Consider the following 13,094-nt stretch of genomic DNA (forward strand, 5'->3'; position numbering starts at 1 on the left):
CCTCCATATGGACTCTTTCCATGTGTCTCCAGATGGCCTGTCTTGGATGGCTGTGACACAGATTTGTGGGCTCATGTTGCGCCTGTTAGAATTCTGCATAAACCAACTTTCATCATCGATGTGATTTTCTTTTTCAGACTGTTGGTGACTTCCAAATAATCAGGATGCGCCAGCTGCCAAAGAACTCTCTAATAGAGTAGAAGGAGCAGGACCTTTAGATACAGCTGCTTTTCCTCTCACTGACAGTGTAGCTTGGGTCCAGCTCTCCATCCTCTCTAAAGCTCTGGTGCAAAGGGTATGGTTATCAATATTAAATGGGGTGGCCAGAAAAAAGGAGAGAGAACTCTGCTGTGGAATCTGCCTTTCAAAGAGTTTGTCAGCACTGGCACTTACGTACTTGACTGTTACCAAGATGACTAACAGCATCTTCAATGTTTCCATTGACTGTTCAAGACATTTCGTGAAGTCCAGGGAGGCCAGCATCTATCAAGGCCTATGAGGTTTTGTAATAGAGAAGGGAACATTTGATGTAAGATAGAGGGGCCTCAGGAGCCATGGGTTGCTTCAGGAAGTTCCTCTTTATCCTTCTGTCTTCAAGGGCTCTGCAAAATGTAGAATACAGAGATTCTTGCTGATGCATCCAACTGGCAGGGAGAAGCTGGGTGAGCCTGGGAGGGGACACAGCCTGCTCCCTTAAAGATCTCTCTCCAGGCCCGAAGATCTGACACTGCACCCCACATATAATTTGCTCTTAGGCCACACCCACTAAAAATGACTGTACCTCTTGGAGGTGACTCTCCTAAACAAAAGTGACCCAGAACCAATGGAAGGCAACGCTTCTCTATGGGGGCACAGAACATCTGTGACAACTCACCATTCAATGACACGAAAGGAAAGATCAAAATTGGCCAGACTTGTTTGTCTGAAATGAGAACAGATCGGTGCAGCTGGAAGAGCAGAAATGTGTTTGTTGTGTGTGTGTGCGTGCACACACGTGTACAAGAGCTTATTTGTGTTTGCATGTGGGTTTCATCCACGTGGAGAGGACATCTTAGCTCTGTACCCAAACCAAAAGCTTTTAAATGTCAAAAATCTCACTGACCTGCCAAAACGGAAAAGTTAGCGGGCCTTCCTTGTGCCTTGGAGAAGTAGGAATAATTAGTTCAGACACACTTCCAATTCCACAACCATGTAACCACCCAGAGCCTTCCCTACGAGGTCTCCTAATTCCGGGGGCTCCTGATCGCGAGGTGTCTCTGCCTCAGGCTTCTGTGCCCGGGAGTCCCGTCTCTGTTCCGCTCAGCATCAGCCCGGGACTCGCCCTTTCTCCAACTTGCACAAGAAATCCACGTACACCAACAGGTCTGAAATGTGGGGCACCAAGCTGACGACGTGTACATCACCTGCAGTAGCTCACAGCTTCCCCTCCTTCCTCCCCTCCTGCACCTGGTCATCACCACCCCTTCCCTCCCAGAGGTGCTCAGAAGCCTCTCACTTCTCCTCAGTGTCTGTCCCCAGATGTGCACACCCCAAATCCCCCATGGTGCTAGGCAGCTATGAAAGCTGCTGCCTTCTAGAAAGAAGCTGAGGCTATAGATAGCAAATTCATTTTTCTGTCACATCTGCCTTTGCTCTCCTCCCCTCCCCATGAGAGCCTTTCCCCTGCTAGCACCTTCTCTCCTCTTACCTGGTTACTACAACTCACCAAATATGTTCACCAGTAAGACTTGCTGCTTCACTCCCCCAAGAAGGAAAGAGTTTCTTGAAAATCAGAAAAAACGTATAAATACAGGTGTCCAAATAGCTTATAAAGGAATCTCAGCATCTATGAAAAAGAGAAGATTGTAGGATTAATGTTTTACCCCAGAAAACTAGAATCAAATCTAATACATAACCAGAAACTTTCCCTCCTTGTAAGACGAGCTCTGTATGTCTCTGCCTCACCCTTCAACGTGGGTCACTGTCCTCTTCATCATATTTAACAGGAAATAAAAACTCGACTTTATTTCATAGTCACACTATAGAAAGTTCTTTCAGATCGTTTATGATCACATAAAGAGGTAACAAGCTTTCTATTTTCAGAAGTTTCTATATTCTTGACTTTCTGAAGCAATTGTCTTCAATAATTGACTTCTACTCATCCTAATGAGTCTGTATAAGTCAAAGATTTTGGCTTGCAGTACTCTCTCTCTGTCTCTTTTTGAGAAATTAAAACTTAAAACCAAGCACAAAAGCTAGTATTTTGTCCTTTCCTTCTTACTCCTATCCCATAGTTCCAAAAAAAAAGTCTGTGTTTAAGTGAGAGTTCACAGAGGTGCTTGCTTTGGGAATTGAAGAATAAGAGTTATGCTGAAGCCGTATGTCAATTGGAAGAAAAAATAATTTTGATCTGAAAAATTAGATTTTTTTACATTCTTTCTTTCTCTTCTTCTCCCTTTCCTTCCCCCCCGTCTCTGTCTCTCTCTCCCACATACACACACACACACACACACACACACACACACACACACACACACACGTCTCCTCCTCCAAAACAACAACAACAAAGAATGGAAAATGTTTAGTCAATGGCTTTTATAAAATATGTTTAGCTCCCTCCATGTTTCAATAAGGTTCAAGGTTCATGTGTTCCCTGCCAGTTTAAACGAAAGGATGAGCAACTGAGTCTCTAGAAATTGTGAGGTCCCAATAAAAAGCACCTTCAGCAAGTGTGGCAGCCATGCTCCAGGATGGCCCCCAATAATCCCTGCTTCCTGTTGTTCACACCTTTGCAGGGTCCTCTCCACTCTGTACCAGGGAGGTCGACGTGACCAGTAAATCACGGAGTAAGGAGTCACATGCCACCTCCAAGATGAGGTTATAAAAGGCATGTGGCTGCCGTCTAGGGCTCTCTCTCTAGAATCACTCTGTCTCCGACAAGCCATGTGTGGAGCAGCCCCATGACTGCTCCACATGGAGGTACCAGAGCTTTCTGACAACGACCCACATAAGCGAGCTTGGAGGGAGGTCTTCCAGTTGCATTCAAGTCTTCAGAGATGACAACTTCTAGCCAACAGGTTGACCACAACTTTATGAAAGACCCTGAAGTAGAACCACCCAGGTAAGTCACTCTCAGATCCCTGACCATCAAAAAAATGTGTGAGATAAGGAGTGTTTATAGGTTAGGCTACCAAATTTTAGTCATTTGTTACACAGCAGTAGGTTACTAATAGCTGATAACAATGTGTCTATCACCATTTTCCTGGTGAATCTATTGACAGGAGGTAGAAGTCAGGGGTCCTTGTTAGCATGAAATGGCTTTCATTCAAAAATACAACTTCTAGTCCTCCTTAAGAGGCCTTTTGCTATCTGTGTTGTCAGGAAGCTGCTCCACTGTATCTCTTGGGTTTCCCTTATCAGAGGCAACTTCCTATGTTAGAGATTGTTCCACTGTTCTTAAAAACACTCCTTCCCTAGTCTAATCAGATAAAGTTTCTTCTCTGCTACATGCTCACTCTATATATTCAACAGATCATTGCCTGTGTATCAGAAGGAAGCAAACAGTGTTTTTATCACAGGAAGCAACATTTCATCATGCTGCCTTTGAAATGCTGGTCAGCAGGGGCATCTGAGAGGACTCATGAGAACAGGTCTCTGTGGGCAGTGAGATGACCCACTTGTGGGTATTAGGAGCACAGCAAACAGGCAGCAGATGTCACAGGAGGAAAGCCAAGGGTTCAGAAGAGCAGAGGTCAGGGGCTGTGGCTCGGGCAGGAAGTCCATGACTTCGGGCAGACTGTCTTTGCCTTGATCAGAAATGTTCTCATCTTGATGTGATGTCTCCTCTAGCAGCCTTTGCTCCCTGGAATCTCACACAAATGCTTTAGCTTCTAACACAGTGAGAGTGTGAGAGGACATCTGATGTGTAGGTTATGGTCTCAATACTCCCCTGTGTGCTGGCCTTTCTTCTCTGGGGTCTCGGTTACAGCCCCTGCCTTCTAACTTTGTAAGAACCTAAGAGGAAAGGCCCAACTGTAGGTCCTGTTCTCATTCATTCCTCCTGTTTAAATAAATGTCAACATTTTCTTTCATGGCCCTATGTCTTCTAAAACCTAGAAATCTAGAAGCTTCCATCCGGGGTTGGTAAAAATTTAAATGTGTTTATCATTTGCTGAAATTCTCCAATCCTGTAAATACTTGTTCTCAGATTATCTTCTGAGATCAAGTCCAGATATTCTGAAGCATTCCAAGAAAATTTAGATTTAGGAAGGAAAGACGATTAGGATTAGGATTAGGATTATGGAGGGAAAAAAAGGTAATTTCACAGAAACCAGAGTCATGCACTTTCAGGAATTCACTTTCATCATCCGCTTAAAATTTTTGTTTTCTCAATGTCCTATGAAATTTGTCTCGTGAAATCAACTTCCCTAATTGATAACACATTGAAAAAAACAATTTGCCCATATACTTGTGCGTTACACCGCACATAATACGTAACAGGCACTACACTTTTGTCTGAAGCACAAAGCAATAGAATATTGGGGTGCCAGACTAATTTAAAAATCATGTATTTCTGACTATTATGAGTAATATTCAGTAAAGAAATTTTGAGTATTTCTGAATATTATCCATAATACTTAGGATAATCATTTTAAACATGCTCACATATTTCCTGTCAGCCCTATTTCTAAGAATGTGTATGTGAATACAATTGTGCGAGGTATATATAATCATGAATAAATATTTTATATATATATACACATACAACAAAAAGATGTAAAAGAGACACAAAAAAGTAAAAGTAAAATCCTATGATGTCTCTAGAGAAGACTCAATTAATAAAAATCATAATTATTTTGAACTTTGACAAAATAATTCTAAAATTAAAAAGAAATAAAAATAGCAAAACTACCTTTTTATGCAATGCTCATGCGTGCTAGGCACCGGTTCCATCCACTGTAATCATCGTCATCATAATAAACTAATAAGGTAAGGACTATTATTACCCACACTCTCAAGGTAAGGAAACTGTGCCACAGAGAAGTGAGTATATTTGCTGGGCCACCTGCTAGTCAGCTGGGGACGTGGGATTTGAACCTGAATGCTATGAAAGTGAAGCTTGCTCTCTACCTGATGGCTGCATGGCTTCTCGACTTCCCAGGAATGTTTGAGACCAGCCACTGAAATGTTAAAAAGCAGTAAAAAGTTAAGGGGATGGCTGATTTATCCTTCCACATGTTTTCTCTTGGGCCTACTGTTGTCCAATTAAGTTTCAGTAATTAAAATAATATGGAACAAAAAAGAAAAACAAATTAAAAGCAAAACAAAATAATACGGAACAGCCACAGGAGGAGACAGTTTAATAGAACAGAATGGAAAATCTAGAAACAGATCTAAATATTCCTAAGAACTTATCATAAGATGATAAAAAAAAACAGTATATCAAATCTGGGGAGAAGAATAGATACTAAATAAATTGTGTTAAGACCATTTTAGATTTATTCAAGCATTGTAAATGTTTTAATATAAGCATTATAAAATATACTACAAGCAATAGAAAAATCAAGTTCAACTGATGAAAAAACTAAATTCCAGATGGATTAGAGATTACACAGTAAAAAATTTAAAGCTGTAAACAAATAGAATATAATATTTATTTGATTATGAAGTGGGAGTAATATTGGTTTTCTAAGCACAATAATACATATAGAAACCGTCACAGCAGAGATCAAATCAATTTCATTACATCTGAATATATTATAAACAGACAGCAAGCAAAAGGCTGGGAAAATATTTGAAAGTTTGAAAATTTATATATAGCTTATATATCTAGCATATATACACACTCGAATATATACATTCTATACAAGTATATTTTATAAATCACTAACAGGAAAGAAAACAACTTAATTTTTAAGATAGGCAAATGTTATGAACAGGCAGTTCAAAAAAGAGGGTATAGGAGTTTTCAATAAGCTTCAATAGAATATAATGCATCAAAAAGTAATTGAGAAATTCAAATTTAAATCCATAAATACCATTTTCACTCATCAAATTTGTAAAAACATTACAAAATTATAATATCCAATACTGACAAAAAGTGTGGGGAGACTACGGATGCATAAACTGGTACAAGTTTTCCAGAGGATAATTTGGAAGTTTATATCAAAATACTTTAACTTGGTAGTCTGTCTCCTATTAATATATTTGAAAAAATCATGGATGTTCAAAAATATTTAGCCTCTCATTGGCAGTGTTGTGGACAATGGGAAAAAAACTAACTATACAAATTGAACAATTGATTAAATAACCTATGGCACCGCTAAATAATAAAATACTTTGTCGTCATCAGAAATGATGTAGGCTGATCATATTTAAGAAACAGGAAATGTTTGTGACATAGTTTAAGTGTTTGAAGAACAGGTTTTCTGATTTTCACTTCCAGCCAAAGTGGTGTAACAGGGACTAGATTTATACTCCTTTCTAAAACAATTAAAAACTGCATAAGATATACGAACCAACAGCTCTCAAGATACTGACGTCAGGCAATAAATGATAATGAACTCTGAGAGATGGGAGAGAGCCTGAGATTGCCCCAGTTTACTGCCTGGAGTGTTTCTAGGCTACGGCACTGGGAGGGAGAGAGAGATGGAGCCCAGCAGTGGCTCTGAGTTGAGGGTCAGAACTGACAGTCTGGAAAGCCAAGGTAACTAGAGTTCAGAAAGCAGAGTACCAACAAGGAGAGCCCTGCATAGAGAGATCTGCAGAAGGTCCCTTCAGTTTCTCAACTGAGTGCCAATCAGCTCATGCTTACGAGGAAATTATCTGAAGCCAAGGAAAGAAACACACCAAAAGATTACAGGGAATAATCATCACAGTTCATATAGGGCCAGGAATAGTACTTATTCCCACTATTCAGAATAGAAAATGATATAATTCATGAGTTATCATATAGGTTGTTTAGAAAGATTTTGTCTCAGTAGTAGTATAAATTAACCTTAGACTAAATGCTGCTCTGGTTACACCTAAAACAATTTAAAAGACCCCCAAAATCCAACTGTTTCAGTGCAACTTAACACTGATTCAGAGGACAGATAAAGAACAGTTATAGGGCTACAAAAAATATTCAGTATCTAGCAAGTCAAAATGAACATTGCCTGACATCCAAAGGTTATCAAGTATACAAAAGAGCTGAAAAATACTACTCTTAATGAAAAGACAAATAATTAAAACTGACCCAAAATTGGCATACAGGGTAGAATTAGTAAAAAACATTAAATCAGCTATTATATCTGAATTTCATATGTTTCAAAAAACTACATGAAAGACTGAAAGTGTTAAGCAGAGACATGGTAGATACAAAAAAAAGACCCAAAGAGAACTCCTACAGTTAAAAACTAAAATATTTCAGATGAAAAAAATGCAAGATATGTTAATAGAGGTTACACAACATGAAACACAGAAATAAAAAAAATCAGAAAAAAATAGAGCATCAGGGAGGTGTGGGAAATTTTCAAGGTATCTCATACAAATGTAATTTGAGTCTCTGAAGGAGAGGAGCTAGAAATGGGACAGAAAAACGTTATTTGAAAAAACAATGGCCCCACAATGTTGCAAATTTGATGAAAATTATAAAACCCCCAAGTCCAGGAAGCTCAGTGAAACTCGACAATGAAGAGCATGAAGAAAAGTACCCCAAAAGGCACACCATGATCAAGTGATAAAGAGAAACTTTAAAAAGTCATGGGAGGAAAATCATGTTCCTACAGAGCAACAAAGACAGAGATTATATCAGATTTCTCATCAGAAACAGGCAGGAAGATAGTGGAACAAGATCTTTAAAGTACCAAAAAAAAAAACAAACAAAAAAGTCACCTTAGAATTCTTTACCCAGTTAAAATATTGTTCAAAAATGAATATGAAATAAAGACTTTTTCAGACATATGACAATTGAAAAAATTCATCAACAACAGAAAAGTGCTATGAGAAATTTTAAAGGAAAGCCCTTCAAACAGAAAGAAAGATACCAGGCAGAAATTTGAAACTGCATGAAAGAATGCAGAGCATCAGAAAAGTGAACTATGTAGGTCAATATAGAGATTTTTATTTATCATTTAAATCACTTAAAAGATAATTGATTGTTTAAATCAAAAATGATTACAGAGCTTCCCTGGTGGTGCAGTGGTTGGGAGTCCGCCTGCCAATGCAGGGGACACGGGTTCGTGCCCCGGTCCGGGAGGATCCCACATGCCGCGGAGCAGCTGGACCCGTGAGCCACGGCCGCTGAGCCTGCGCGTCCGGAGCCTGTGCTCCGCAACGGGAGAGGCCACAACAGTGAGAGGCCCGTGTACCGCAAAAAAATAATAATAATTAAAAAAAAAAGAGAGAAAGGTTCAGTGTGCTCTTAAATCTTCATGCAAGGGTCATGGTCTCGCACCTGCTGTCAGATTCCTGGAGCAAGAATTGCAGAGAATGGCCCTCCATCTGCATCTAGAGTACGCAGACAGGCATCTGACCTAATTCAAGTCACCCTTCCTCACCAGCCTCAGAGAGACCCCTCTGGCTGAAAGCATCAGGCCAACCTCTGCAGAGTCCTGAACAGAAAGCAGTTAGGGAATAAACAGAAAGATGGTTCCATTTCTCATTTATTAACATATTGTCTCATTTTCAACAAGAGGTGTCAGGTCCAGAGATTTATTAGTAAGTCAATCTCTCAACTGATTCAAACTCAGCTGACAGCTTATAGAGAAGAAGGGTAAGAATGTATATTTATTTCACGTCCTTTTTTCAATCACTGCACCCTGGGAAGTAGTCTTTCTAGAAACTGGGGAATTGGATGAATAACTTCCTCTTCCCTTTTCTAGGGTCAGAGAGCTTGTTATATAAGGACAGGTGTTCAGCTGATATACTGTGACATCAGTACATTGGCAACCATGACATGTACCTTCCAGGGGAAGCTGAGCAGATCCACAACCATTGGGGGCATTTCCTACAGAACCAAAGATGTCATCTCTTCAGCTGTACCTGAATCTTCAACATTCCCGGGGGCGGAGCTAGCATTCCCTCTGTGATCAGAGCAGCTGATGAAATCAATGCACTCAAGGTTCCCACATGCACTAGTTTAACACAAAGATAACTCCACAACTTCTTACCAAAAAAGTGGTGGGGAAAGAGGCTGTTACACCTGGCAGGGAGTACTGTGGTTCAAATCATAGTGCGTGGACAAAAAAAAAATGTTGCCCGCCACTGCAGTAAACAACGAATGCTGCCCTCCATCAGGCCATCAGCGACTGAGACGTCTGATGTTCGACTGCTTGGATTTTTTTTCTTTTTCAGCAAAAACTCATATGTATTCTGGCTCCTCCCTTACCTGTTTGGAACAGTTCCTCAGAGCTATCTGAGAGGTTGTCTCCCAGGCTATAGTCCTCAGTAAGGTCCCTGAATAAAAGAGAACTCTCAACTTTTAGGTTGTGTGATTTTTTTCCTGTCAGCAGTGGCTACCATTTATTGAGAAATTTGTATGTGCCAGGCCCTGAGCTAAGCTCTTTACATAGGTTACATATACACATTTATACCCCATTTGCATGCTAAAAACAACTCTGAGATTAAGGTATGAGCACCCTGGTGGTATAGGAAACTGAGGCACACAGACCTAGCAGTCACATAGTCAGGAAGCAGGAAAGCCATGATCAAGGTTCAATCAAGTGGACCCCAACACCTGCTCCTACCGTGATTCTGTCTACCAAGCCTTTGTTTTCATTGACCACTTCTCTTCCATCTTTGAGGTGGGAGGCTTTGGCTAAGGGTAAGGACATAGGGTGTGGTCTAATCAGTAACATTAGCAGTAACAAATGCTATTGCAGCATCTTGTTTGCCTTGTGTTTGTTAACTGATGCCCAGTAGCCCTGAATAGATCATTGATCTAGACATGATAGGAGAATAGACCACACATGAGCTTCCTGCCTTCTAGAACTTTCTGTGCCAAGAGGGATGTATTGACAGCATTTGCAGAGACAGATAAGTTATCTCAAAATAAATGCACATGCTCAGAGAAGTATAAATATCATGTGATCCCCCAGAACTGACTATTCAAGAAATGCTTTTGAAAGCAAAAAAGTCAACACATTTCTAGAAATAACAGAGGACCTCAGAGTTCTCTAGGTCAGCATTCTCTGAGTTTTCTTGAACAATAACACTTAAAAATAATAATGCATTGACCCAATACTGTAAGAGATTATGAGATATTTTATATACTTAGAATAAAGTACAAAGCAAAGATGACGTTACAGATGAATTAACTATTTAGGAAATGTTGAAAAATTTGTAGTTTCTCCTTTATGACAGTATTTTAAAACTAGATGAATTGTCATATGTGTTGTTAAAAGAACAAAAGGCCACAACTACATGTTGAAAATACATGATTAGAAATGCCACAGAATCCACGGACCTTAGGAAAACAGTGTGTTGGGAAATAAACAGATGGACATCTGAGCATTCATGCATGATGGGATCCCCCATATTAAAGCCTAGCATGTTCTGATATGGCTCATCCTTCTTTAAAGGGAGATTATTTAAAACGAAGAGCACTATAAATTGAAATGTAAACTTTCTTTTTCTTTTAATTTTATTTTAACTATATTTCAGAAAATGCATATCCATGGCATTGTTTGTTTATGGAAGAACTCAGAAGAATACCTGAGGAATAAAATAGTGATCCAAGGAATTAGGGTTGATGGGAGGGAGTTGTGTAGAGAGAAGAGATAGGGACGGAGAAAGGAGAAATAGGGAAGGGTCCTCATCATTCTATCCCACAGCTCTATGAAACCCAACCTTCGTTATCATTAAATACAAGAGTCAGTTTAGGTTCTAAATTCTTGTGGTAACAGCTTAGAGGATCCCAGGTAACCAACCAGAAAGTGAGATACCAGTTGGGAGCCTTCTGCAAGAATCCCACCAAGAGGTGGTAAGGGCTTGAATTTGGAAAACAGCTGTTAGAATGAAGTAGGAAGGAAGAACAGATTGTATTCCTATGTTTAAGAGTAGAATCAATTAGATTTATTACGTTATTTTGCATTGGGAAGGAAAGATGGAAAGGAGTTTGGGGGATAGCTCTCAAACAAGGTGGGATGTTTGACAACCATTCACAGAGATACCAAATACTGGAGGAGGAGGAGTTAGTAGGAAAGCAATGGTGGGTTCAATTTTGGATAAGCTAACTTTGAGGGGCTGTCTTGACATTAAGCTATTAGAAATACGTCGGTAAAATTATGGGCTAGACCTATTAATTTGGGATTTGTCAGTGTGCAAATTGTACTCAAGTCTTGGGGATAATCCAGGTCCCTTCAGGAGGAAAGAACAGAGCAAGAACTGCAAGGGACAAGGAAGGAGTTCTGGGACGCATGACTCCCGATGGGCAGGAGGGGGACTGGCACCCACACAGGAAAGTAAAAGAGGTTAAAGATGGAGAAGTTCCCATCAGCAACCAGTGCAGTCACTAATGACATCATTTAAAGTGACTTCGGAGCTGGTGAGGGTAGCCCAGGCAGGACACAGTGAGTCGGAAAGAAATGCTAGGAGAAGTGAGAACACTAAGTGCAATGTGTGGTTGTTTGGAAATGGTAACGAATGCAAAGACCCCTGCCTTCTCCTCTCAGAGACACGAAGAGGGGCGATGAAGAAACCCCACGGGAGACTTGGTGTCCTCAGAGGAGAATCAGGTCTCGGTTAAGTCCAGGAGCTAAAAAGAATGTTCTCTGAAGAATTTAGGGGTGAAGGATGTCTACTAACAATGGAATGGTAACTGTTGGAATTCCTTATATATTTTGGATATTAACTCCTTATCAGATATATGTTTTCAAATAGTTTCTCCCGTTCCATAGGTTGCCTTTTCACTCTGTTGATTGTTTCTTTTGCTGTGCAAAAGGTTTTAACTTGATGTAGTCCCACTTGTCGACCATATGATCCATCAATCACACTTTGGGGTGTGTATTCAAAAGCATTGGAATCAGGATCCTAAAGAGACACCTGCACTCCCATGTTCATTGCAGCATATTATCCATAAGTCAAGAAATGGAACCACCCAAATAGCCACCAACACACAACTGAGGAAGAAAGTGTGGTTTATACATTCGACGGAATATGATTCTGCTGCAAAAAACAAGGAAATCCTGGCATATGTGACAACACAGGCAGACCTGGACGAAATTATGGTAAGTGAAATAAACCAGTCACAGAAGAAAAAACACTGCATGATTCCACTTTCTAAAACAGTCAAACTCATAGAAACAGAAAGTACAATGGTGGTGGCTAAGGTCTGGGGAGAGGGGGAAAAGGGGCTGGCTGTTCAATGGGTCTAAAGTTTCAATTATGCAAGATGAATAAGTTCTAGAGACCTGCTGTGAAGCACTGTGTTTATAGTTCACAATATTGTACTGTGTTCAGAAAAATATAGTAGGTAGGTCTCTTGTTAATAGTTCTTACCGAGAGAGAGAGAGAGGGAGAAATCTAGATGCGATCACCCAGATGGAAAGAAGGCAGAATGAGCCCTGGGTCCCTCCTGTGCTGAGAGGCTGGGTAGAATAAGAACTAGCAATGGAGAGAGAGAAAGAGAGACCAGTTAGATGGGAAGAAAACCAGGGGTGTTTGGAGTCTAAAAACTAGGTGAGAAATATTTCAAAGAGGAAGGAATGATTCATCACGCCAACGCTGCAGGAGGTTCCAATCAGCACCGGGAAACAAATCACTGGCTTAACAACACAGATGCCACGGCAACATTGAGAAGCTGGTGTTTGTAGAATAGTAGGTATGAAAACCTATTCAGAATATTTTAAGAAAGAGTGGGAGCAAAGGAATTACAGACAGTAAGTATATAGAACTACTCCAGGGAATTTTGCTGTAAAGGAGAAGAAAGAAATGGAGCACAAACTGGAAGGGAAACGGAGGCAAAGACAAATGTTACACGCCACGCAGGGGTGGTCAGGACCACATGTGTGGCCACGGGAGTGTGCTTTTGGGAATCAGTCCCCAAAGCAGTCGCATTGTTAGTTCCAGCCAGGATACCCAAAAGGATAATAAGGAAAATGTGAGTCAAGCTGTCAAACCAGCAACGTCGGAAA

The sequence above is a fragment of the Aethalodelphis obliquidens genome, unplaced genomic scaffold (assembly GCF_003676395.1).
Source record: "Aethalodelphis obliquidens isolate GAN/ISIS:26980383/991018 unplaced genomic scaffold, ASM367639v1 scaffold35, whole genome shotgun sequence".
Taxonomy (NCBI): domain Eukaryota; kingdom Metazoa; phylum Chordata; class Mammalia; order Artiodactyla; family Delphinidae; genus Aethalodelphis; species Aethalodelphis obliquidens.